This window comes from Odocoileus virginianus, chromosome 4 (genome assembly GCF_023699985.2).
Source record: "Odocoileus virginianus isolate 20LAN1187 ecotype Illinois chromosome 4, Ovbor_1.2, whole genome shotgun sequence".
Taxonomy (NCBI): Eukaryota; Metazoa; Chordata; class Mammalia; order Artiodactyla; family Cervidae; genus Odocoileus; species Odocoileus virginianus.
The window spans coordinates 31,121,493-31,144,248 of record NC_069677.1 but is presented as its reverse complement, the minus strand read 5'-3'; the positions used below and the strand labels follow the sequence as shown (position 1 = coordinate 31,144,248).

The following is a 22,756-nucleotide window of genomic DNA, read 5'->3' as shown; positions in this document are numbered from 1 at the left end:
TTTGCTATATGAATATGTTTGAAAAAATATTTCAAAACAAAAGGAAGTCAATATCTGTGCAAACGAGAAGTGCAGAAATACTGAGATTCAAGAAAAATTGTCTCCCTGTAGTAATCTCCAGTCATCAAAGATCTAAAGAAATGCAGCACAGCTTATGCTTTGCCCAGTAACCAAAGGTCAATGACATCTATATGCATTAGAGAAAGTATAGATATTAATGTGTGCACCATAATTTGGATCTGCATATTTTTTCCTACTGGACTGTCCTTCAGGGTGGTCCCCATCACTGAGACAGCAAAGAGAGCCTTAAAAACATTGTTTCCTTTGAGTTCAAGTTTATCTTTTCCTAATGGTTTGGGGACTAGGTGACTATTGAGACTCTGAGCGTCATAATTCACAATGACACTGTGAAGTAAGTAGAGTAGGTATTTATTCCCTCTATTTCATGCAAGAGGAAATTACTCCATGGCTGGTATGAGAAAAGAGAACACAAGAGTGATAGATTGGTGGTGGCAAATGCAGAAAGGTAGTAATAAAAGTTGTTTCTGAGACTTACCTAAAAGAGTAAAGGAGGGTTATTGGGGCTCAGCTGCTTTGGGTTAAAGAGGATGTTAATTGCTCACTACTTTCAAATCTATTTTCCACCATTTTACTGCTCTGCTAATTGGCTGTATCCTTGTGAAAAAGAAACTAGACAAACAGCTTATTGGCCCAGGGAGATGCCAAGAAAGATTTTTTTTTTGCCTGAGCTCTTGCTGGAAACAAAAAATGTCCTTGACAAATTAACATCCAAATTATACCTTATTTGTGGACTAGAAATCATGCTACTAAGAAATTTGATATACATTAATCTCTGGCTAGTGAATTACCAGGGACCTCGGGAGAAGCAAATAAAAAGCCACTCTGAAGGTCTGCTTTCACAGCCCAGGTTGCAAAGGAATCCAAAAGATTTGGACTCAGGATGAGCTCACAATAGAAAATTATAAGGTAAGAATCCATCATAGGCAGTAACTTGAGATAGAGACAATAAAACAATTTTGTTTCAAATAATTAGATAAAAAGAGATAAAACCTCTGAGAAAAGAATAAAATGAAAAGTATGTAAGAAAATTTGGAAAAAAAACAAAAAAAAACGACAACCAAATAGTTGAATTCTGCTGCTGGCCGGGATGGGATAACCTGTTTCTTTCTTCGTGGTAACAGTTGACACTTGAACAAAACATGACAAACAAGCACCTGAGTACCCTGGAAACTTAGCAGAAGCAGACAAATTGGGGAACGGAGTCAGAACTTGAAGAAGTGATCTATGCAGGAGTAAATTTGCGATTTTTTTCCTCTTAAGTTCTCCATCTTGCATTGAGATCCCAAGTTGCAGAACTGTAGCTACTTTTTTTTTTTTTAACTTTTTATTTTATATTGGAGTATAGCTGATTATACTTTCTGGGAGACTCAGTGGTAAAGAATCTATCTGTAATGCAGGAGACTTGGGTTCCATCTGTGGGTTGGGAAGATCCCCTGGAGAAGGAAGTGCCACTCCACTCCAGTATTCTTGCCTGAAGACTTCCACGGACAGAGGACCTGGAGGGCTATATGCCATGGGATCACAGAGCTGGACACGACTAACACATACACACAGGTGATTAACAAAGTTGCAATAGTTTCAAGTGAACAGCAAAAGGGACAGCCATGCATATGCATGTATCCATTCTCCCCCAGCTCCCCTCCTGTTTGGGCTGCTACATACACTGAGCAAGTTCCATGTTCAACACTAAGATAAAATCTTTCTGGCCAGTTCTGAAAAAGGGATACCAGAGAGGGTGTGGAGAATGTCAGAGAGAGCTGAAGAAAGGGACCCCAATTAAGTCTTTGAACCAGAACTAATTCCAGGCTCATGCTGGACCTGGGCAAGCATGGGGCATGTACCTAAAGCAGAATGGCAGCAGTTTTGAAATCTGAACTCATAGCGGAGCCACTGCCCAGGGCGAGTGAGACAGACTTGCGTTCTAGACCTAACCGAGTTGATTGTCTGTAAAACAAACAAATTCTCCAAGACTTTAGCAGGACCTATGTTTTACAACAAAACTCATAATGTCCAACATAAAGTTAAAAATTACCCCAGTGCCAAAAACAAATAAAAAAGGCCCCAGGAAAATGTGACCAATTTTTAAGGGAAAAAGACAATAAACACAAAATCCCAAGAAGACCCAAAGTTTAGAGAGCACAGACTCTTAACTCAGCTATTACTAAGCTCCATATTAAGATATAAGCACTCAATGAATGGAAAGATAGAAGTTCTGTGCTGAGAAATAAGAAAGTATAAAATAGAACCATGTAGAAATATTAGCACTGAAGTATAATATCAGAAATTAAAAAATAATCCATGGATCATCTCAGCAGCAGAATGCAGATGACCAAAGAGTCAGTGAACTTAAAAGGTAGATTGATAATAGTTGTTGTTGTTGTTTAGGTACTGAGTTGTGTTCAACTCTTTTGTGACCCCATGGGCTGTAGCTCGCCAGACTCCTTTGTCCATGGGATTTCCCAGGCAAGAATACTGGAGTGGGTTGCTATTTCCTTTTCCAGGTTATCCTTCTGATTCAAAGATAGAACCGTGTCTCCTGCTTGGCAGGTGAATTCTTTACTGCTGAGCCAACAGGGAAACCCTTCCAATCTTAACAACACAGCAAAAAAAAAAGAAAAAAGAAAGAAAAGAAAACTAGCCTAAAAATGAACAGAGGCATAGGGACTTTGGAGACAATAGTAATATGTCTAACATTTTCATCATTTGAGTTCCAGAAGGAAAGGAAAGAGATTGGTACAGGAAAAAAAAAAAATTGAAGAAATAATTACTGAAATCATCCCAAATTTGAAAGACAGAAATTTACAGATTTAAGAAGTTCAGAAAAAACCAAACAGGATAAGCACAAAGAAAAATGATCCCAGATATATCATAATCAAATTGCTGAAAACCCAAAAAAGGAAAAAATAAATCTTGAAATAATACGTTCTGTGCAAAGAGACAACAATTTGAATAGCCAAAGCTTTCTCTTAGGTCATGAAGGTCAGAAAACTGTGGAACTATGTATTTAAAGTGCTGAAAAAAAGAATAACTGTCAATCCAGAGTTCTGTGTTCAGTAAAAATATGTCAGGAAGGAAGAAACTCTTAGAAAAGAAAGAAACTATCAGAAAACTAAGAGTTTATTACCAGCAAATCTGGCCTAAAAGAAATACTAAAGGAAGCTAATTAGGCTGAGGGGAAATGATACTGCAGGGAAACTTAGAACTTGAGGAATGAAAGAAGAACAATAAAAATAGCAAATATCTGGGGAAATTTAAGGTTATCCTCAAGTTCTTCAAATTATAACAGTTGAGAGCAAAAATTATAACTTTGGTGGAATTATCAATGCATATAGATATAAAGCATATGACAGCTATAACATAAAAGGAAGAAAGCAAACAGACCTATATGGTTGTACCATATTTTTCTTGAAGTGCTAAAATATTAAATCAGAATAGACTAAAAATTAGATATGCTCTTTTGTTTGTATGGCAGCCATGAATAATTATGCAATTTATGCAATTATAGTCCAAGCATCAATGCAAGTTTAAGTGGAATACTAAAAAACATTAAAAAATAACCAAATAAGCTACATAAGATTGTAAAATAGTTATTGACCTAGAAACTCAGTACATGGCTTAATCATCTGGCTAATGACAGCTAAAGAAAAAATATAATAAATTGAAAGCTAAATATAAGAAAATTGTCAGCGACACAGCAGAAAGAGATAAAGCAATCAATTTTGTTGACAAGGTGAGGCAACTGTCTTTTGAAAGGTTTAAAAGAGTATCTAAAGTGAAGTAATTGAGTAATGTAATCATTCATCACTTTTCAGTTTCATAAGCGTTAGTTCACTGCTTATACTTTTTAAAAGTTTATAAAATATTTGTTAATGCCTTGAGTTTGGACCCTCTGCTTGGGATGGGATTTTTGTTTTTATGCATTTGTATATTTCTATACATTAAAAGGTGATAAAGTATTAGTGTATAGAAATATACAACAAACTGTGGGAAATTCTTAAAGAGATGGGAATACCAAACCACCTTACCTGCCTCCTGAGAAACCTGTATGCAAGTCAAGAAGCAGCAGTTAGAACAGGACATCAAACAACACACTGGTTCCAAATTGGGATAGGAGTACGTCAAGGCTTCTTGTCATCTGTATTGTCACCTGCTTATTTAACTTATATCCAGAGTACATCATGCGAGATGCCAGGCTAGATGAAACATAAGCTGAAATCAAGATTGCTGGGAGAAATATCAATAACCTTAGGTATTCAGATGACACCACTCATGGCAGAAAGCAAAGAAAAACTAACGAGCTTCTTGATGAGGGCGAAAAAGGAGAGTGAAAAAACTGGCTTAAAACTCAACATTCAAAAAAAACTAAGATCATGGCATCCGGTTCCATCACTTCTGGCAAATAGATGGGGAAACAATGGAAACAGTGACAGACTTTATTTTCTTGGGCTTCAAAATCACTGCAGATGGTGACTGCAGCCACAAAATTAAAAGATGCTTGCTCCTTGGAAAAAAAGCTATGACAAATCTAGACAGTGTATTAAAGAGCAGAGACATTACCCACAAAGGTCTGTCTAGTCAAAGCTATGGTTTTTCCAGTAGTCATGATTATGAATGTGAGAGCTGAACCATAAAGAAAGCTGAGCACCGAAGAACTGATGCTTTTGAACTGTGGAGTTGGAGAAGACTCTTGAGAGTCCTTTGGACTCCACAGAGATCAAATCAGTCACTCCTAAAGGAAATGAATCTGAATATTCATTGGAAGGACTGATGCTGAAGCTCCAGTAGCTTGGCCATGTGATGTGAAGAGCTGACTCATTGGAAGAGTTCTTGGTGCTGGGAAAGACTGAAGGCAGAAGGAGAAGGAGATGGCAGAGGATGAGATGGTTAGATGGCATCATCGACTCCATGGATATGAATTTGAGTGAGCTCTGGGAGTTGGTGATGAAAGGTAAGCCTGATGTGCTGCAGTCCATGGGGTTGCAAAGAGTCAGACATGACTGAGCGACTGAACTGAACTGAACTGAGAAGGTGATAAAATGATATTGTTGTTTTGGGATCTGCTCTGAAGTATGAAGAAAACTTGGCTATGCTGTTTTCCAAGTTGTCCTCATTCTTGTGGGCACAAATATCTGTTGTTACTAATTTGAGGAAAGTGATTCTATAATTTCTGCATCTACCTAATGTGAATTGCAAAATTCCTTGGCAATACTTTAAATTCATTCAGCAACTTAAAAGGACATGAGTCACCAGGCTGAATTTGGAGACCAGCCAAGTCTTGGTGGGATCATAACAATGCGCTCACCTCTTGCTTTGAGGGAGCTGCCTGCTGAGAAGAGCAGAGGAGCTTCTGGGCAAGACAGCTCTCTGTGGATCTGGGGAGGAAGGCTGTGCTTAAAAGGCACTGGAAACAGAATTTGGCAGTGATGGGATACTTGTAACTTTTAGAGAGTAAGAATTAAGGTTGCCCAATGTTAGCAGGTTACATGGTGGTCAAATAGGAACAAGGTCAGTTTTCATTCCAATCCCAAAGAAAGGCTATGCCAAAGAATATTCAAACTACCATACAGTTGTGCTCATTTCACATGCTAGCAAGATTATGCTCAAAATCCTTCAAGCTAGGCTTTAGCAGTACATGAACAGAGACCATAAAGATGTACAAACTGGGTTTAGAAAAGGCACAGGAGCCAGAGATCAAATTGCAACATTTGTTGGATCATAAAGAAAGCAAGAGAATTCCAGAAAAATGTCTACTTTGGCTTTATTGACTATGCTAAAACCTTTGACTGTGTGGATCATAACAAACTGTGGAAAATTCTTAAAAGAGATGGGAGTACCAGACCACCTTACCTGCCTCCTCAGAAACCTGTATGCGAGTTAAGAAGCATCAGTTAGAGCCAGCCATGGAACAACAGACTTACTCAAACTTGGGAATGGAGTGTGTCAAGACTGTATATTGTCATCCTGCTTATTTAACTTATATGCAGAATACATCATGTGAAATGCTGGGCTAGATGAATCACAAACTGGAATCAAGATTGCTGGGAGAAATATTAACAACCTCAGATATGCAGATGACACCACCCTTATGGCAAAAAGTGAAAAAGAACTAAAGAGCCTCTTGATGAAAGTGAAAGAGGAAAGTGAAAAAGTTGGCTTGAAACTCAGCTTTCAGAAAACTAAGATCATGGCATCTGGTCCCATCACTTCATAGCAAATAGATGGGGAAACAGTGGAAACAGTGTCAGACTTTATTTTTGGGGGCTCCAAAATCACTGCAGATGGCAAATGCAGCCAGGAAATTAAAAGACACTGCTCCTTGGAAGAAAAGTTATGACCAACCTAGACAGCATATTAAAAAGCAGAGACATTACTTTGCCAACAAGGGTCCATCTAGTCAAAGCTATTGGTTTTTCCAGTAGTCATGTATGGATGTGAGAGTTGGACTATAAAGAAAGCTGAGCAATGAAGAATTGATGCTTTTGAACTGTGGTGTTTGGAGAAGACTCTTGAGAGTCCCTTGGACTGCAAGGAGATCCAACCAGTCCATCCTAAAGGAGATCAGTCCTGGGTGTTCATTAGAAGGACTGATGTTGAAGCTGAAACTCCAATAGTTTGGCCACCTGATGTGAAGAACTGACTCATTTGAAAAGACCCTGATACTGGGAAAGATTAAAGGCGGGAGGAGAAGGGGACAACAGAGGATGAGATGATTGGTTGGCATCACAGACTCAATGGACATGAGTTTGAGTAAACTCTGGGAGTTGGTGATGGACAGGGAGGCCTGGCGTGCTGCAGTCCATGGGGTTGCGAAGAATCAGACTCAACTGAGTGACTGAACTGATGCTGGGAAAGATTGTAGATAAAAGGAGAAGGGAGTGACAGAGGATGAGATGGTTAGATAACATCACTGACTTAATGAAAATGAATTTGATCAAACTCTGGAAGATAGCGGAGGACAGAGGAGCCTGGCATGCTTCAGTCCATGGGGTCACAAAGAGTCGGACATGACTTAGCAACTGAACAGCAACAACAAACAGGAACAAATGTTGTAATAATAGAACAAATTTGTTATTTATCTAGCCAACCACTGTTCTCTTTAATTCTCTCTGCAACCCTGATTGGCAAACAATATCATACACATTTTAGTGATGAGGAAACTGAGGTTCAGGGAAAGATGAATCCAAGAATCTGTGACAGATGTGTCTGGCTCCAAAGTCTTTCTGTTACAACCTGTGTAATCCTTAGCATTATTGGTGTCAGTGGACATCTAAATGGATAACACCTATTTTTTGTTCAGGTTTTGTAATATACATGTGTGTGTGTGTGCTCAGTCACTTCAGTCATGTCCCACTCTTTGTGATTCTCTGGATTGTAGCCCACCAGGTTCCTCTGCCCATGGGATTCTCCAGGCAAGCACACTGGAGTGGGTTGCCATGCCCTCCTCCAGGCGATCTTCCCCACCCAGGGATGGAACCAGCATCTCCTGTGGCTCCTGTATTGCAGGTGAATTCTTTACCGCTGAGCCTCCAGGGAAGCCCATATACATATAAACATACCTATAGGAATTTTTGAATTATATCTGTAATGAAAAATGTTTTATTTAAATGAGACATAGTTCAGTGTGCAGTCCCACTATTGTATATGTCATAGATTCGTTTTGATGGAGCATCTTCTTACTTAAGACCCTCTTACCTAGTGAAGGGGTCTGTGTCTAGCTTCAGGGAATAGGGTTAGATTATATTCATTACCGTCTGTCAGGCTTTGTGTGGAAGTCTATTGTTAGCCTCTCCGCCAGAGTTCATTTTATGTATGTGTGTGCACACACACATACATACTATCACTGTCTCAGATTCTGTGAAGTTAAATAAGTCAGTAGCAGCGGAGGTTAATTATCTGTTTACCCTAGAGCCCTAGTAAGGAAATGCCAATAGGTGATCATAAACCTACGGCCTCCAGAGAACAGCAGGCTTTGCTGAGCTGAGCAGCTGGTGGATCTACCCTGTGTTTGTGCATAAGGCAGGGAGATGTCTAAAAGATGTGTTTCAGAAGATTCTAGAAAGCCATTATAATGGCCTCTTTATAATACAACACATACCATTGGACGGATATCTGCCCGATGAGCCCTGTGTATTAGGTAATTCTTTGGGCTCTAGGACAGAGAAGACTGGCGCGCTGCAGTCCGTGGAGTCGCAAAGAGTTGGACATGACTGAGCGACTGAACAGCAATTGTGTACAACAAAGATGAAGAAGTCAACGTCTATGACTTCTCAGCTCTCCCCATCCAGGGACAAAGAAGGACCAGAAAGAAGATAGCCATCAGGGTTGTAGGCTGTGCAAGGACCCAGGTCAGCACATACCTAATGCTGTGAGGTGAGGTGGGAGGGGAAAGCCATGGAAAACGGCAGGCAGATATTAAAGTTGGATGTTACGGTTCAGTTAGAATTCACCAGGGTTATGAGAGCACGGCATTACAGGCGGAGGGAAGTGTCGGGCAGAGCAGTGATGGTGAACTCTGCTCCTGGCCAGTGAACTGAGTGTGTGGCCTGAGCTGCAGAGAGTTTGGAGAGGATAGGATAGGAATGTGGAAGCAGAGGCTAGAAAGGGTCAGAGGCCACATCACGAGGAATATAGCTTTATCCTGTTGGCTATAGTTAGGGTGATGATAAAATTGATGGTTTAAAGTGGGATGATTTTGAGAGTAAAGAGGAGATGCTAAAAATGTTTGGAATTTAAATTTTTGAATATTCATTTATCATAAACATAATTCTATTAAGCTTTTTGAAGAGAAAGTTCTTTATTAAAATATGAAAAACATTTGTTTTTGAAAAACAAAAAATATGAAAAAAATCTTGTATATTAAAGTAAAAATTAAAAATCACTTTATGTGGACAATAAAAATAACATAAGCAAAGAGCAAAAATTATTCTTACTATAGCCACATATTTTAATCTGCCTGTTTATAACTACCTTGAATACCATGCCATTAGTATTTTTCTGAGAATATATTTTTCCATATAATCTTATTTTTAATGTTTTAATAAAACAGCAATGTTTAAAGCTCTATTTTATGGTATGTAGATTACAATGCTTGATAACTCCAATGAACTCTTCTCTTTTTTTAATTGAGAAAATACTTTCCCTGCAGGCACTGAGAAATGTTCAAAACAAATTATGCTAAATGGAGTATATTCTCAATTCAATTTTTTTCATATTAAAATGTGTAAACATCTCTGGCTGTTTTCTTCTATTCAGTGTACCTTTCTTCAGCAAATTTTTTATGAGATAAAACTCATCAAACAAGTTGTCTCTGTTTATGATATTTTTGCCAAATATAAATGTTGCAAATTATCAGCTTTCTGAAATTTCATTACGTTTCAGAACAGAGTAAAATTTATTCAATGAAAAATAGTAGCTTACCAAATGACACTCCCTACAAGAAATATATTTTAAAGGTCAATTATAGAATTTCAAAACGAACCTACATACCTTTAAACCCTTGTCATTTAAGTAATTCAGTTTTTGCTTTGCTTTTGGAGGGGAAGTTTCAGTGACTTCCTTGTTGTAAGCTTTTTCTTTAGTAATCAAAATTCACTAAAAGCTTCAAAAACTGTTTTTTTTTTTTACATTTTCAGTACCTTATTTCCAACTAGTTTTGATTAAAATGCAAACAAAAATTAGAGCACTTGTTTACAAAAAAGTTCAATTCCATTTTAGGACACTTAGGTTAACATAAAGAAAAAAGACTATTCAAAGACTCAAACATTTTTAACATCCAATTGAATGCAGGCAGCAAGGTAAAAAAGTATGTATTGTCATGTGAAATAATGTTTTTGTTTTCATACCTGTCATTACAAATTTTTATGCAGTTAAATCATTTAAACAATGTATATAAGGGTACAGTTCAGTTCAGTTCAGTTGCTCAGTCTTGTCTGACTCTGCGACCCCATGGACCGCAGCACGCCAGGCCTCCCTGTCCATCACCAACTCCCGGAGTTTACCCAGACTTATGTCCATCAAGTCGGTGATGCCATCCAGCCATCTCCTCCTCTGTCTTCCCCTTCTCCTCATGCCTTCAATCTTTCCCAGCATCGGGGTCTTTTCAAATGAGTCAGCTCTTCACTATAAGGATACATACATGCATAAAATTTGAGAACTACAACTCTCAAATACTATTGTGTTTGAGGAGTAGAGTATCAGCTTATTTTGCAAACTTACAAATTATATGTGTACCACAGCCAATTCTGAGTTCTGCACAGTTCCAATCCTTTTAGTATGTTTCTTTAGATCTTTTTTTATACCATATTACTGGGTCCCATCAGTTTCTAATTGTTTTACCACAACAAAACCAAATAATTACTCTTAATATTGAAAAATTTACTTCAGTTTACAATAGCAAAAATGTCAGTTGTTTCACCTGTGCCTGAATGAACTGCATTTATTTCATAAGTTGGTGAAAACAGTTGAACCACTTTTGAATTAACTCATTTTTCTGTCTGAGACTGAAGACTCTGATGCAGAACTTATACTATTTAACTATTTGAGGTTTTTGTTCTAAAATAGATAGCACATTGACAACTATCACTTTATTTTTATACTTACACAAAGAAACTTGGAATAAAAAGTGAACAATATTAATTTAGAAGAATCATGTGATCTTAAAGAAAAGTAATGTCTTACAGTATGTTACAGAAACTCACCTTCTATGGCTACAGGTATTAAGCTCACTTGTTTGGGCAAAATCTTTCATTAACTTTTGGAAGAGTTGCTAGTGTTTATTCAGAAGTTTTGAGATTTCTGGTTTCTGTGTGGCCAGTAGCTCACATGAGGATGGTAGTTCTCAACAAATATTTGGTATGAGTTACTTTTTAATCATCAGCTTTCTTAAGAAATGGAAATTTAGTCTTAATTTTTCATTAAGCTTGAATTTTCTTTTTTAGCTATTACCATAGAAAAGGTTTATCGCAAAGTAAGAATCCATTGTTGTTCAGTTGCTAAGTTGCATCGACTCTTTGCAACCCATGGATTGCAGCATGCCAGGCTTCCCTGTCTTTACACCTCTCAGAGTTTGCTCAAATTCATGTCTATTAAGTCAGTGATGCTATCTAACCATCTCATCCTCTGCTTTCCCCTTCTCCTTTTGCCCTCAATCTTTCCCAGCATCAGGGTCTTTTCCAAATGACTCAGCTATTTGCATCTGGTGGCCAAAGTACTGGAGCTTCAGCATCAGTCCTACCAATGAATACCCAGGGCTGATCTCCTTTAGGATGGACTGGTTGGATCTCCTTGCAGTCCAAGGGACTCTCAAGAGTCTTCTCCAACACCACAGTTCAAAAGCATCAATTCTTTGGTGCTCAGCCTTCTTTATGGTCTGACTCTCACTTGACTACTTGAAAAATCATAGCTTTGCCTATACAGACTTTGTCAGCAAAGTGATGTCTCTGCTTTTTAATATGTTGTCTGTGTTTGTTATAGCTTTTCTTCCAAGGAGTAAGTGTCTTTTAATTTTGCAGCTGCAGTCACCATCTGCAGTGATTTTGTAGCCCAAGAAAATAAAATCTGTCACTTTTCCCCTATCTATTTGCTGTAAAGTGATGGTACCAGTTGCCAAGATCTTCGTTTTTTGAATGTTGAATTTTAAGCCAACTTTTTCACCCTTCTCTTTCACCCCATAAAGAAGCTGTTTAGTTCCTCTTTGCTTTCTGCCATTAGAGTTATATCATCTGCATATTTGAAGTTGCTGATATTTCTCTCAGCAGTCTTGATTCCAGCTTGTAATTCATCCAGCCTGGTGTTTCATTAACAAACAATAAAATATACATTATAACAAACAATAAAATACATTATACAATAAATGGCAAACTTTTGTAGTAAGAATATTCAGACTATTCTTTATAGGCTCTTTGTCAGGGTTGCTCAGTCTCTTTTTCCTGCACTTATTTTCATTTATATTCATTTATTTTCATGTTTCCCACTTGACTATCCACGTGTTAGTCTGTGACATCTTATACTTTGAATGCAGTGTCCCTGAGCTGGAAGGAGTTGACTAACTTCCAAATATGTCAAAGAGCAGTTCAGTTTATGAATGAATTATGAATCCTGTCTGCTGGCCTTGGAAGGGAAATATAACTTAAGTTGGGTTATGAAGGGATTGGGAATGGAAAGTTGGTTTATCACTGGTTATTGCTCAGATTTAACCAAATGTCAAAGTAAATTTTCTCATTGCATGTGATTCTCACATAGAACCAGAAGAGTCTCTGGGTTTATAAAGTTCAGTTCAGTCTCCCAGTCGTGTCCAACTCTTTGTGACCCCACGGACTGCAGTATGACAGGCTTCTCTGTCTATCACCAACTCCCGGAGCTTACTCAAACTCATGTCCATTGAATCAGTGATACCATCCAACCATCTCATCCTCTGTCATACCCTTCTCTTCCTGCCTTCAATCTTTCCCAGAATCAGGGTCTTTTCAGATGAGTCAGTTCTTCACATTAGGTGGCCAAAGTATTGGAGTTTCAGCATCAACATCAGTCCTTCCAATGAATATTCAGGACTGATTTCCTTTAGGATGGACTGGTTGGATCTTCTTGCAGTCCAAGGGACTCTCAAGAGTCTTCTCCAACACCACAGTTCAAAAGCATCAATTCTTCATTGCTCAGCTTTCTTTATAGTCCAACTCTCACATCCATACATGACTACTGGAAAAACCACAGCTTTGACTAGATGGACATTTGTTGGCAAAATAATGTCTCTACTTTTTAATATGCTGTCTAGGTTGGTCATAACTTTTCTTCCAAGGAGTCTTAATTTCATGACTGCAGTCACCATCTGCAGTGATTTTAAAGCCCCCAAAATAATAATAAATTATAAAGGAGAAGTCCATTAAGCATGTTATGACTTATTTTAATACAATTATTAATATCAACTTGGCAAAAAGTTAAAATCGAAGACTAATGCTTAACTTGATGGGACATTCAGTTAAAGACAGAAACCAAGACTGTCTTCAGTAAATGGAAGCATATTTTCTCTATCTGAGGAGTACTGCTACAAGTTTTAAGCAAGGAAATTCCATCATAGGATTTGTGATTTATAGGTAGATTTGGAATTCAGCCAGTGAGCAGTAAAGTTATGATAGAAAGAATTTATAAAATTCAAGTTCAAAGATTTTGGGCAATGGTAAGCAATTGTATGCTTTTCATAACTTTACTGTAGTTAATTTGGGGCTTCCCTGGTGGCTCAGATGGTAAAGAATCTTCCTGCATGCAGGAGACCTGAGTTTGATCCCTGGTTTGGGAATATCCCTTGGAGAAGTGACTGGCTACCTGCTCCAGTATTCCTGCCTGGAGAATTCCATGGACAGAGGAGCCTTGTGGGCTACAGTCCATAGGGTTGCAAAGAGTTGGACATGACTGAGCTACTCACACTTTCACTTTCATAGTTAGTTTAGTGTGTGGTTTGTGTTACCTAGAAACTGGAGAATAGGATTGAATAGAAATGTAACTTAGACAGGAAAATTTTAACAGAGACTCAAGGTGAGGTGGCACTGGAGTATGTAGCAGTCTTAACAGTAGTCAAAAATAAAAGGTCTCTGTCAGAGATGATTGCCAGTGGATCCCCAGTAACAATCTTCTTCTTTCTGTAATAGTATTCCTGGTTTTCAGCTGCACACATGTTATCTCAACCTCTTTTGAAAGGGGGTAGTCAATATATCTGTCACCCTGCCTATTTAACTTATATGCAGAGTACATCATGAGAAATGCTGGGCTGGAAGAAGCACAAGCTGGAATCAAGATTGTCGGGAGAAATATCAGTAACCTCAGATATGCAGATGACACCACCCTTATGGCAGAGAGTGAAGAGGAACTAAAAAGCCTCTTGATGAAAGTGAAAGAGGAGAGTGAAAAAGTTGGCTTAAAGCTTAACATTCAGAAAACTAAGATCATGACATCTGGTCCCATCACCTCATGGGAAATAAATGGGGAGACAGTGGAAACAGTGTCAGACTTTATTTTTTTGGGCTCCAAAATCACTGCAGATGGTGAATGCAGCCATGAAATTAAAAGACGCTTACTCCTTGGAAGGAAAGTTATGACCAACCGAGACAGCATATTAAAAAGCAGAGACATTACTTTGCCAACAAAGGTCCGTCTGGTCAAGGCTATGGTTTTTCCAGTGGTCATGTATGGATGTCAGAGTTGGATGGTGAAGAAAGCTGAGCGCCTAAGAATTGAGGCTTTTGAACTGTGGTGTTGGAGAAGACTCTTGAGAGTCCCTTGGACTGCAAGAAGATCCAACCAGTCCATCCTAAAGGAGATCAGCCCTGAGTATTCATTGGTAGGACTGATGCTGAAGCTGAAACTCCAATACTTTGGCCAGCTCATGCAAAGAATTGACTCATTGGAAAAGACCCTGATCCTGGGAGGGATTGGGGGCAGGAGGAGAAGGGGGCAACAGAGGATGAGATGACTGGATGGCATCACCGACTCGATGGGCATGAGTTTGGGTAAACTCTGGGAGTTGGTGATGGACAGGGAGGCCTGGCGGGCTATGATTTACGGGGTCTCAAAGAGTCGGACATGACTGAGCGACTGAACTGAACTGAACTGAACAGTCAGTATATCTAACCTTTGGCTAATACATGCCACCAGGACTTCAGTACAGTTCCTGGAAGCATTTTGAAAGGGAGAGTAAATCCCCCATCTATCCTCTTCCTCACTGTCTGGGATGCAGATATGATTGCAGAGCTCAAGCAGCCAACTTGGGTCATTAGTCCAGGAAGCTGCATGCTAAGAATGGAGGAGCATCAAGAGAAAAGCATCAAGAGAGAAAAGAGTTTGAGTCCTTATGTTCTGTGACCCTGGAAATCTTCCTCCCAAATTTTTTTCACATGAGAAATGAATGAAATTATAACTGTGTCATAGATAGTGTTTAAGCCATTATCATTTGGGTTGTCCTTTACATCTGCTGAACTTAATTCTAACTGGCATGAGTTATAATTATTAATTATAATGTAATAACATATCACTAAGAAAAGCTTTATGTAACTTTATATTTGATCTTTATAAAACTTTTAGAAAGGTAGAACAGGTGAACTCCCTTTTAGAGAACAAACTGAGGTTCATACACAATAATTTGCTTAGGGTCACATAGCTAGATAGGAATAGATCTAATATGTAATTTGAGGCCACTCACTTCAGATTCAGTTACCTTGTTAAATGTGGAGTTGGCACAGCACTGATAATGAAGAGAGGAGCTTTGTAAGGGGAAGCGGGAGATCATGAAATGTGAATTTTATCCAGGACTAGCTTAAAAAAATATGCAGTGTATCAGATACATAAAAGTTAAAGGGTATACGCAAAGTGGTATAGTTCACTTAATGTCTTATGTGCTGAATAAATACTGAATAAAAATGCCTTTGTTGGTATTGTTATGACTTATATCAATACTTTGAGATTCTGAGACAGAGCTTCATGTCACATCAATGTAGGGAGTGGGTATTTTGTAATTTAAAATTCTTGAGGGTGATGAACTTCATGCAGCTTGGAGTTTTGTTTTTAGATGATATTCCATTAATATGTACCTGTTAGAGTAGCAGTCACATTAATTTTTTACCTTGAGAGATTAAAAATGAGCAAGGGAATATGAATCATCTATTTGTACTAGCATCTAACCTCAGCTGTGCTAACCTTAGCTATTTATCTAACCTCAGCTGTGCTAAAATATGGTAATCTAATGGTAGGTTGGGGGATCTAAAAATCTAATACATTATTGGTTGGAAGAAATTCTAGTTATTCCGTTTATAGGCCCCAGTAACCTGAAAATATATTCTGGTTTATATTTACATATCATTTTTTTAAACCAATTTGATTCAATTATGAAGCTAATTCTCTACAGCATGAAGGCAATTATTTTCATTGCCAGTAAAATTTATTTAGAAGAATTAGTAAGTTCAAACTGAAAGGTTTGTTTAGAGGCAAAGTTCTCATCAAGTCTAAGATAATTACATGTTTTTAATGTTCTGTAAGCCAAAGGGTGGAAGGGACAAGAAGAGGTCTTATGTTAGTCTTCTCAGTATTTTATGGAACATTCCAGGGGTTTCTTTAAGGTCCCCTCAACATGCAGTTTCACAATGTGGTAACTATGTAACACTCAGTAATAAGTGGCCTGGAAAATACTCACTTTACTTGACTAATCAGTCTAGAGATGCTTGGGATGACAGGTCATGAATTGATCTTCTAGGATTCTGTCAGTGTTTAACCATGCCAACAGATCATGTAAACCCACTGAGAATTGAAGAGAAGGAAAAATATAAAAGTTTCTAATGTTGCAAAATAACTATTGTTATATTATCAATGTTTTAATTGTATTTAATATATGTTTGTATTTACTATGTTAATCACTATACCTTATGACAAAATTTTTCACATGTTGGAAAGAATATTTAAGTGGGATGTACCATTATTTCTCTTTTGAAATATATCCTGCTGAATATGTCCCCTGTGCTTTATAAAACCATCACATGTCCATGCTACAAGGTAGTTTTGAAAGAGTTAAAGACTCCCAAGAGAAGTCCAGAGACTACAGTTAATTATTAGCAAGTTCTCTTCTTATTAGATGCTTTTTTAAGATTAAGAAAAATCACTGCTCCTACTTTCCTGTGATCAAAAGGCATATAAAGGCTTGATGCCTCAGAATGCTGATCGTAGCCTGTGGGGAAATACAATGCCAGGACTTGCAATTTTATCATGTATTTTTTATGTGTGCTCAAAGGTTACATTGTGAGCTTCAATGTCTGTTAGTATTCGCAACACAGGGGACAGCTAAATCACCAATATTACTTACTTCTAAGTTTTCCTTCTGTTATAAACAACTCTTGAGAACATAATGTTTCAGTGCTATTAGCCACAGAAGTTGCTCCTGGCCCTTTGCTGACATTTTCCAATGATAGCAATAGTGACAATAATCGGAAATAGGTTACTTTTAAATTTTAGAGCAAATATTTAAATGATCCTAAAAGACTAAAACTTGTATGTGAGGTGGTTCAGGGAAGCTAATTCCCAGAGGAGTAAAACCCTGAACTTGTAATAGAGCTATGGGATCGGTCACTTTCTAGCACCCAGTCTGCAGGGTTATTGGAAATGTCACAGACATTCAAGGTTTATTTGTGTTCTGTGGAAAGCCTCAAGTCTTTGAGCATCTGTGGAGCACCTGCTTCTCTTAGAGCAGAGGAGGTGCAGACACGGGGCTGGAATTATGCTCTCTGGCACCCAGTGAGGGCCTTCTGGAGACCTGTCTGGTGCCCAAAATGTGGCTGAAGTGCCTTTACCTTTGGTCCTGATGAACCCATGGGGACACGGGTGGCATGGTCAGGGATAGACTCAGTGCTTAGATGAAACAAGGCGATGGCATCTGGGACCAACCAGAGGATGGTCCTTTGAAAGAGTGCTGGCTTACTTGGGAGGAAAGAAAGTCCCAGTTGGGTTTCTGTCTGTGAAGTTGAGGGGAAGCAGCATTTTCAGTTCTCTGCCTTTTCTTCTCCTATGACCTGAAACACATGCGTGCGTTCATGTGTCAGACTCTGTGCAACGCTATGAACTTCAGCCTGCCAGGCTCCTCTGTCCATAGGATTCTCCAGACGGGAATAGTGGAGTGGGTGCCCTCCTCCAGGGGATCTTTCTGATGCAGCTATCAAAACCACGTCTCTTACTTCTACCTGCATTGGCAGGTGGGTTCTTTACTACTGGCATCATCTGGGAAGCCCTCTGATACACACACATTGCAGGTGGATTCCTTACTCTCTGAGCCACCAGGGAAGCCCAGACATGTGTTTGCTCAAATACAAAGCAAGCATAAAGGGTTCTAATAGGGGAACTTTTTTTGCCTGTCTTCTTTACTGCCTCCCCTAACAGAAAGTAGACAGCTAGATAAATAATTGTAGGCTCTTGGAAGATTCCCAGTGATTGCAGTAGTGTGCCGTGCTCCTAACAAGGCAGAGGTGAGAGGAACAGGGAGTCAGGTGATGATGCAGGAATTGCTTTGAGGTGTTCTCCAGATAGTTCCAGAGAGATGAGGTCAGCTGGGAGGCTGATCATCTCCACTGAGCCTCGTGAATTGGAGTTAGGGTTTCTCAGATGGTTCTTTCAGCCTCTCCAGTGGTTGAGGGCTGTGATTTATGATGTGTGATGCTGGAAAAATCTCTAGTCATCACAAAAACCAGTATTTTTCTCCTTTGTTTTCATGAAGTGGTCATCTTAAACATGCTGATGAAGATATTTCAGCAAGGGCCGAAGCCAGAGGGGCATGTTCTGCCTGGGAACCATACCTGACTCAGGCTGTAAGCTTCTCATGGATTCATCTCTGTTCAGCTTTCTTAACACTCATGTGGTCCTGTGGGGTTAGTTATGCCTGCCTCTGTGTTCTTGAAGCACTTGCCACATTGAACACTAACTTTGTTTTTTATCTTTCTCCTATTGGATTGTGAGCTGCTTAAGATCAGAGACTTTTGTTTTATTTATATTTATATAAAATATAAATATATTAGTGCCTAGCAGTGCTTACACATAGTTGATATAAATAAGTGAATGTTCGAGTAACCTTTTGATATAGTTTATAATTTTACTTATAAAGCAAAGGGCTTACCATAGAAATTTTGGAAAATGTAGATAAAGAGAATAAAATAATATTATACTATTACTCAGGGTGAGCATTACAAACATTTATATGTATCCTGCCAAGCTTTATTCTAGGTTTGTGACTGTAAATTTAAAAATAAAAGGAAAAAAATGGCATTATATAACACACTGTCTTACAAGCTGCTTAAAATGCCATTATATTGTGAATATTTTTCCACATCATATATTCTTCTCTTAGTGCTCTTCTACTATAGGGCTCTACTCAAGTGTTTTTGAGTTCTTTTGTATGAATGTATGACAACTTACATGACCATTCTTCTATTTTTGGAAATTTATGTGAGTTCCAATATTTCTTGTGGACAAAGATTACCAACAGTGAGCACCCATGTGCATCCCTAGTAACTTAGGATAAATTCCTGGTAGTGGAACTGCAGACAGAAATACCCAAATTGCAGATAAATACCCCATAGTGGGTTGCTGGATCATATGATAGTTCTATTGCTAATTTTTTGAGGAGCCTCCATACTGTTTTCTATAATAGCTGCATTCCTATTAATGTTCACATCAACAGTGCACAAACATTCCCTTTTTTTAACCCCCTTGTGAATGCTTCTTATTTCTTATCTTTTTGGTAATGTCTATTCTAACACTACATGTGTGAGTTGCTATCCCATTGTGTTTTTTGGTTTCCATTTCTGATGGTTAATAATACTGAGCATCTTTGGCATGAACCTGTTTGCCCTCTGTATGTCTTCTTTGGGAAAAAGTTCATTCAGATCTTTTGCCCATTTTAATTTTTTTGTTTTTATTTTTTTTTGCCCATTTTTAAATTAGATTGTTTTTTATCTATTGAGCTTTATGAGTTTTTTACATATTTTAGATATTAGCCCCTTATCAATATATGATCTGCAAATATTTTATCCCATTCAGTGAGTTACCTTTTCATTTTGTTGATTGTTTCCTTTGCTGTGCTGAAGCTTTTTATTTTGACATAGTCCTACTTACTTAATTTTTTGCTTTTGCTTTTGGTGTCAGTTAAAAAAAAAAAAACAAAAAAACACCGCCAAGTCTGACATCAAGGAGCTTACTATTTATTTTCTTCTAGGAAATTTATGATTTTAGGTCTTATATTCAAATCATTTATTCATTTTCAGTTATTTTTTAGTATAATAAAATATGTAAGATAGTGGTTGAATTTCATTCTTTTACATGTGATTGTTCAGTTTTCCCAGTAATATTTATTGAAGAGATTGTCTTTTCCCCAGAGTATGTTTTTGCTTCCTTTGTTGTTTTTATGCCAGTACCAAAATGTTTTGTAATAGTACTGTACTGTAGCTTTGTAATATAATTTGAAATCAGGGAGCATAATATCTCCAGATATTTTCTTCTTAAGATTGCTTTAGCTATCTGGGATTTTTTTACGATTCCATGCAAATTTTAGAATTGTTATATTCCTTTGAAAAAAGCCATTGGAATTTTGATAAGGGTCAAATTGAATCTGTAGATTGCTTTAGGTAGTATGGAGCACTTTAACAATATTGATTCTTTCAATCTATGAGGACAGAATATGTTTCCATTTATTTATATCTTCTTCAATTTCTTTCATTAATGTCTTACAGTTTTCAGTATATATATCTTTCACTTCCTTGGTTAGATTTATTCCTAGATGCAACTAGGAATTCTTTTTATTCTTTTATTCTTTTTGATGCAACTCTACATGGGATTGTTTTATTTCTGATAGCTTGTTATTAATTTATAGAAATACAGTGGATTTTTGTGTATTGATTTGTATATTGCAATTTTACTGAATTTATTCCAACAGTTTTTTGATGGAGTCCTTAGGATTTTCTGTATATAATATCATATCATCTGTGAATAGTGATAGTTTTACTACTTCCTTTCCAATTTGGATGCTATTTCTTTCCTTCCTTACTCCCTCTCTTCCTCCCCCCCTCTTCCTCTCCTTCCCTGCCTAGGACTTGCAATACTATGTTGAATGGAAGTTACAAGATGGTCATCCTTGTCTTGTTCCTGATCTTAGAGGAAAGGCTTTGACTTTTCATTGCTGAGTATGATGTTAGCATTAGGCTTGTCATATGTGGCCTTCATTATGTTGAAATACATTCCTTTTATCCCACTTTTTTGAGAATTTTTATCATAAATGGATGATGAAGTTTGTTATATGCTTTTTATGCATCTATTGAGATGATCACAAGATTTTTATTCTACATTCTGTCAGTGTGTGGTATATCATGTTGACTGATTTGTGGATGTTGATCACCTTGGATCCCTGGAATAAGTCACACTATCATGAAGTATGATCCTTTTAATGAACCATTGAATTCAGTTTGCTAACATCGTGTCAAGGGTTTTTGCATCTTTGTTCAATAGGGATTGTTGTTGTTTAGTCGCTCAGTCATGTCCGACTCTTTGCAACTCCATGGACGGTAGCCCATCAGCCTTCTCTGTCCATGGAATTCTCCAGGCAAGAATATTGGAATGGGTTTCTTTCTCCAGGGGATCTTCCCAACCCAGGGATAGAACTCACATCTCCTGCATTGGCAGGAGGGTTCTTTATCACTGAGCCACCTGGGAAGCCCATTCTACAGGGATATTGATCTGTAATTTTCTTTTCTTTTGATATCCTTGTCTGGTTTTGTTATCAGGATAATGCTGGGGAGTATATACATTTTTAAAGTATTTGGTTACATTACAAATTTATAATAACTTACATTCTTACAGTAGCATATTTACTGATCATTTTAACTGAAACTGTTACCAGTAGCATTTTTACTGGTAAGAATGTAAGTTATTATAAATTTGTAATGTAACCAAATACTTTTAAAATGTATATACTCCCCAGCATTACCCTGATAACAGAACCAGACAAGGATGTCAAACACTAGGTGTTGTTATATAATATATACATGTAAAAATTTGTCAATTTAAAAGTCGATAAACCACGTAAAATTAAGATGACAAAATGTTGTATCACTGAAATCACCCACAAAGATTTAGCATTGTTGGAACCTGGGAGTATATCTGGGGGCACCAGGCATCAGCTTAAAATCTACTGATGGTAATATTCCATGGTGTATATGTATATGGAAGCTGTGGTACATATATACCATGGAATATTACTCAGCCATTAAAAAGAATTCATTTGAATCAGTTCTAATGAGATGGATGAAACTGGAGCCCATTATACAGAGTGAAGTAAGCCAGAAAGATAAAGAACATTACAGCATACTAACACATATATATGGAATTTAGAAAGATGGTAATGATAACCCTATATGCAAAACAGAAAAAAGAGACACAGATGTACAGAACAGACTTTTGAACTCTGTGGGAGAAGGTGAGGGTGGGATGTTTTGAGAGAACAGCATTGAAACATGTATATTATCTAGGGTGAAACAGATCACCAGCCCAGGTTGGATGCATGAGACAAGTGCTCGGGCCTGGTGCACTGGGAAGACCCAGAGGGATTTGGTAGAGAGGGAGGTGGGAGGGGGGATCGGGATGGGGAATACAGGTAAATCCATGGCTGATTCATGTCAATGTATGACAAAAACCACTACAATATTGTAAAGTAGTTAGCCTCCAACTAATAAAAATAAATGAAAAAAAATCTATTGATGGTATAGCTACTGGCAATAAGGAAGAAGGATTTTACAGTTAAGGGCTGATGTAGCAGGGCCAGAGAAGTTTAGGAGGAGAAGACAGGGGACATCTCTGGGAAGTCTAGAACCCAAATGGGCCAGATGGTGACCATGGTGGTGACCATCTCTGAGCCCAAGGAAGAGATACTGAGTCATTTCAGGGAACAATCTGGGCAGGAGTGAGGAACCAGAGAAAAGACATGTTATGCCAAATATGGAGAAGTCAGGAGCAAGACTGAAAATGTATGAAAGGAATAAGTCTGGAAGAGAAGGCTTTAGAAGCCTACACTTGAGCTGAAAGAAGTTGGATCAGGGCTTCTGAGCAGCTGGAATGTTGATCTTATTCTGGAGACAAAGGAGAGATGACCTTTTCATCAGATCGGTCA

General features: G+C 37.9%; 1 long non-coding RNA gene across 1 annotated transcript in view; it reads left to right on the top strand.

Annotated features, from left to right (window-relative positions):
- Positions 1-22,756, top strand: part of LOC110142972 (uncharacterized) — a 484,405-nt gene that overhangs the window by 18,111 nt on the left and 443,538 nt on the right. The window lies entirely within an intron of this gene.